The sequence below is a fragment of the Cynoglossus semilaevis genome, chromosome 20 (genome assembly GCF_000523025.1).
Source record: "Cynoglossus semilaevis isolate Cse_v1.0 chromosome 20, Cse_v1.0, whole genome shotgun sequence".
In the NCBI taxonomy this organism is placed as follows: Eukaryota; Metazoa; Chordata; class Actinopteri; order Pleuronectiformes; family Cynoglossidae; genus Cynoglossus; species Cynoglossus semilaevis.
Window position 1 is genome coordinate 716677 of NC_024326.1, and position 6000 is coordinate 722676.

Below are 6000 nucleotides of genomic sequence, written 5' to 3' on the forward strand. Positions count from 1 at the left end.
GTGAATGATAAAACAGAAACCAGAAACACCCCCACTCTCCTCCTCTTATCTTTTACTTCAGCACGTGTATATACGTGTGTGGATGACGCAGGACAGAAGATGCAGCCCTGCAAACACACATTTATGAGCAGTGACAGGAAAAACGGAGAGAGAGGGAGGGAGAGATGAAGAGGGAGAGGTAGGACTGGTGGGTGTCAATTTGCATGTAAATGAAAGGGCTCTCAGGCCTCTCTGTGTTTTCTGTGAAAGTGTCACGATTAAATATATTATATTTGGTGTATGAATTTATAGTTTGTGTGTGTGTGTGTAATTTGTGAATATATGTATTTCAATCCAATTAAAAAAACAACTAAACTATATATTTTAAGTAAAACTATATGATATTTCCAGCTAGGCTACTTAGTTGTATTGACTTGTTTTACTCACTACATTTATGTAAATGTTACTCAATACATTGTGGTAATGTTAATGATAGCAGAAATCACAAAAATAGGTTCTTAACCATTTGTTTTTATTTTATAAGGGGAAAGAAATGGTACAGCTCCACATGGCTGTTTTCCTGAACATAAACATATTTATGCTCAACAAATACTCACAATTCTTGCATGGCCCTCTCATCAAGTCTACCGTCTCGCCCTGATGATATCCACAATGAAGACAGTCAACGCGTCCTCATTCCTATACCTCCACCATCACATGCACTGGCTTGGCCTTACAGCAAGCAGCTCCCTGTGTATGAACAGATAGTGTGTGACATTAAAAACAATGACCTACAACATGAAGCTACCTTATTATATTACATGTTAAAAGTGAATAAGCCAATTTTACTTTACAAAGTTTGTAACAATGACCTACAACATGAAGCTACCTAATTATTATTTTACTTTACAAAGTTTGCCCAGTGTGAGCCAAGACCGCTTGCATTAAAATACACTGTCGTTAAAAGTCTTTTGGAGGAGATAAACGGTGGTAGCCAGCATCTGACGTCAAGCACCTGTAGGACCGGACCAAAGAGATAATGGAGTTACATTTGATCGAGGCATTCGAACGAACAGTTGCTTAATATATTATAATAATAGTATATTATATTATGTATGAGTACGCCAAAAATACGACTACCACAGTGCACAACAAACCATAAATGAGCTTAAACCTCGACAATAAAAGGTAATACTTTCGTGTAACAGCACTCTGCAAAACGGAGATTCCAGCATGCCTTCTGACCGAATGCGCATGTGCGAATTAAAACCTACTAATTTATCTAAATAAAGGTTACTTGGTATTTTAAAGTTTAGTGCCTTGACAAAGACACCTTTAAATACTATTTAAAAATCTCTAGTAATGTGATCATTGCTGTATAACACCATGTGGCATTATTACACTCACTGATGACATTAATATTAATCATGTCAATACTGTGCACCTGTCGGCTGTGGAGGCTCAGATTTCACCCTTGGGCTCTTAATTATCCAAACTTGCCCTGCCCTTTCCTCAAAAGACGGGGATTTAAAACAATAAAACAAAAAGAAGACATTTCAGAAACATTTCAATTAGGCTACAAAATACTCGCATTCTCGGTGTGCATTTTCTTTTTAAAAAGCGTTTGAAAAATATTGCCGGGATACATTTACCGTGCTGTTGAAAAACAAAACCAATAGGTGGCAGTATTGCATTAAAAATAAATGGAAGCTGTTGTGAAAACCGATGAAGTTTGATGAAGGTGGAAGAAAATTTAAAAAAAAATTCAAAGATAAGTTGCACAATTCAATTAGAATAATAACAAGAAGAAGAAGATTTTTTGAATGAAAATAACAGAAGAAAAATTAAATAAATAAATTAGTTGAATAGTTCAATTATAAAATTAAACATTGAACTAGGGAAATTACTACTCTGACAGTGTTCATGCAGTGAACGATATCAAACATTATTAGTCCATATCAGTGTGTCAGCCAATGAGCAGCCAGGGTTTTGGTGCATGTGACAACCCTGTGTGCTCAGATGCCGCCCCTCTGGGAACAGGAAGAAGAAGAAGAGAGAACTTCTAAAGAGCTCTGCAGTTTCTCTGTGTGCTCTGATCAACCTGTCATCTTTACAGTCTCTATATTTAGCACTTGGACTGTTTTATACTGCAAATACCTCAACCCCTCCCGCCCAAAAATATGAAGCTGCATAGTCTGTTTGATTTAGGTGAACGGTCTCTTTCTTCTTTTTTAAATCTGCAAATATGCAGACACGTGCAAAAAGCAGCGTTTGCAGACGTCTGCATTTCAGCCGTGCAGTGACAACACTTAAAAAAAAAGACAACTATTATTCTTAAAGTGCTGTTAATTTTTTAAGAAATTGCAATCTTCTTGCAATCTTTATGAGGTGTTATAAATTATAGTGGAAGAAAACTAATTACATTATATATACTATCATATACTTGGATAATTGCACAGTTTATTGCACAATTATCCTATATTCTCAGCTCACTCTCCCCCCGCCCAGTTTTTGCATTTACTAAATAAACTGGAATTTAGTCAAATTTTCCCATCAGTAATATTTAAAGTTTTGTTTAAAAATCCCAGATAAAAGGATAAACTACATTAGGGCCACTACAACTGCTGCAGTAGGTTACTCTGGCCAGAAACCCTACAGTAGGTTGAAATAAGTCATAATAACTTCCTGGAAAAACCACTTTAACGCTAAATTGCCCGTAATTTCCTAGCCACAGAGTTCAAATCCCAAATCTGGATAAGAGAAAATAACCTTTTTAGGAAAGCCCTGCTTGGGGAAACCCAGAAAGGGCATTCAGCACATGAACGGTTCCAACATGTCTGTGGAGATCATCCACCGTGATTAGGAGAAAGTATGCTGCCACATCCTACGATTTTGGGTTAAAAGCTCTCTTCCTTTTCTTGTGATTTAAACGAGCAACTTCCTTTTATAATCAGGAAGTCTGTGTTTCTGTGCAGTTAAAGATCCAGCCGTCAGTCTCCAGACCTCTAGGCTTTACCCAAAGTCACCAAGTTGTGTTTTTGTTGTCACTGATTAATATCTAAACTCTGTTTGGTTAGTTTAACTATCCATCAAAATATCTGTATATCAATAACGCGGGAGTGGAAACACACACTTAAAAGGAGTGTGTGCATGTGTGTGTGTGTGTGTGACTGGAGCTTAGGGAAGCAGAACAGCAGGATCTCTGTAAGGAACAGCAGTGTTTTAGGAAATTAAAAAGCTGCATCTTTGTCACACGTCCAGTAAACGGTTCCATCATTGGAGACAGAAGGTTCGTAGGTCAGAGTTTTGTCTCCCTCTGTGAAAAATATGCCTCCAAAGGAGATTTATTCAGACGTGCCAGGTAATGAGGAAGCTGAAGGTGTCACTTTCCTGCAGTACAGTACAGTCAGCAAATATTTACACTTCATATTTTACAAAAATAAAAAAAAAAACTCCCCATGAAGAAAGGTGACTGGTTGATGTTGTGTTTGCTGTTTAAATAGACATGAAGGAGGGAACTCTCTGCTGTCTTACACTCAGCAGAGCAGAAACATATTAAAGTAAATGCCACAGAGATACTGTGAGTCCACCATGTTGGACTCTCCATTACTGCAAAGGTCAACACAGCTGCAGCTGGTCAGTGAAGTTTCACACAATTTAAAATCAGCCAAACAACACATTTGGATGAAGAACATGGTTTTTTTTTTTACTTATAAACACGGTGACAGTGATGTTTTTACTCCAGCAGTTACTGCTAAATTCCACTCATTCATCCTGACATTTTATTACCTCAGTGACGTTTTTGTTTTCTCTCCTAATGTTTTTGTAATTGACAAAATCATTACATCTAAAGAACATTGATTGATTGATTGAAACTTTTAACCTGCAGTAGATTTAACTTCTTTTAATTAGTGGATGAACTGTTCAGTGTGATGTATCTGTCGTGAGGTGTTTGCACTCACCTTCTGACCATAGTCTTATTGATTTAATTTGTTACAAAATTAGCATCATTAAAAAGATATTAATGCAGCACTTGTGTGATCTTTTAGAAAACAATTCCTGCTTATTTGAGTCATTCGTTTGACTTTTCTGAATAGAACCCACCCTTTAGTTTAACCTTGTGCAGGAATCACTTGTCTTTGCATCAAATGATCATTCTGTCAGGCTGCTATTAAAACCTAAGCTGAAAATACAGTTTGTACACAGAGTATTTGCAGCAGTATAAGTATTACAGAGTGTAGTTTCCAAAAATCAAACACCTCAAACAACGAATCAAGCAATTCCATCAAAAAAATCAACAGTGAAAGAACTCCACACACACACACGACACAGACACAGTTCTCTTCCAAAGCACAGCCAACAGTAGCATTGTTTCATTTTTATCTCTTCTGGCCTTTCCACTCCTGCTCCTCTTTACCTGCACCCTCACTCCTCTGTGTAGGTGTCCACTCTCCTCTTCCCCACTTCATCCATCTCTCATCCTCTTTTGCTTTATACTGTCACTCTCCTCTGTACAAAAGAGACACGTTTGCCTAAGAGGAGTAACATTTTTCACCGTTTTCATTCGGTTTTCCTTCCCTCTTTCCTTCTCTCCTTTCACCACCTGCTTCCCCTCTTGGCCTCGACACCGGGGCTCAGTGCCAAACCTGTCTTGTTAAGTGATAATGTTAAAACCCTAAATCACACCGACTCTGCCTCCTTTCCTCTCCGCCTGCCTCGTTCTGCGGCGACTCTCCGGTTTCACTTTGTGCTGTCATCCTATCCCGTCGTGCTCATCAATACTCAATGCGGGAGCTCCATCAGCAGCAAGTGTATTTCTCTTCCCGAATTAGCCCAGGTGATGTTTGGGGCCTGACCAACGCCATGTTAATGAGTTTGAAGTATCAGACTTCCTTCTTTCCTTCAGTTTCATGTCTTTTTCATTTATTTAGCACGTTAAAAACGTGGGGTCAAATTCAGGGTCTCATCCGGTTCCTGCACTCTGAGTCCTCAACCGCACGAAACGTAAAGGAGAAATGGAGATTTTAGCCAAATTTAAATGCTAATTGTCACGTTCTCACACATTATAGCTACTTTCAAAATAACAGCTCGTGTCTACTACCTTCCACTGAAGTAAATTGGTATAAGTAAGGGATGACAAAGACACATTTTTCTTTAAGAATTTAAAGAAAAAAAAACTCTTTTAAAAGATGCCTAGAATTAACCAACTTGTAATAATGTAGCATCTAAGAGACTTTTGGTCTTTGCAGTTTAACCGGTTTTCCCCGAGTTCAGGGTTTAAAAAATGGATTTGCGAGATGACAGGGTCATCAAATCATTTCTCAACATTTCAGCTCAGGTCATCATGTAAAGGTAAACCCAAGAGGCGACCGGTGTGCTAACGTCGTTGTATCGGTATTGCACGAGGTTGTCTCTCCTATTAGTTAATGCATTTTCCATGGGCTACTGTACCACTGACCCACTGGTGGCCCTGTCACCAGCTTTGGGGCTTTACAGGATTTAGACTGGTAATGTACCTGGCTGCTCAGCCATTGCAGCTGTTAGGATAGAGTATCAGTGATTCATTACATAGGCATGATGGAGTACGCACATGGACTTGCTTGGCACAGACGCACACTCATTACAACACACACGAAGGCAATAGAGAGAATATAATCCATTCATAAATCTGCCCTTGTGAAATAATACAAATGTTACAAGGACATTAACTTAGCTCCTGCCATTAGTCATTAATTCAGCTGGAGTCCCTCCAAAGAAAACCTTGACTGAAGACTGGCAATGCTGTTTCCAGGATTATAACATGAGCGCGCACACACACACACACACACACACACACACACACACACACACACACACAGAGGCCGCTCCTGTGCCAGGCATTTACACTGAAGTTCTTGAATATAATCCAAGAATATCTCTATTTAAATATGGTATTTAAATTAGAACAATATTTTCAGACGGTGGAGACATCAATATATCATTATATTAGCAGATTGTACACAAAGACAATCTATCGAAGTT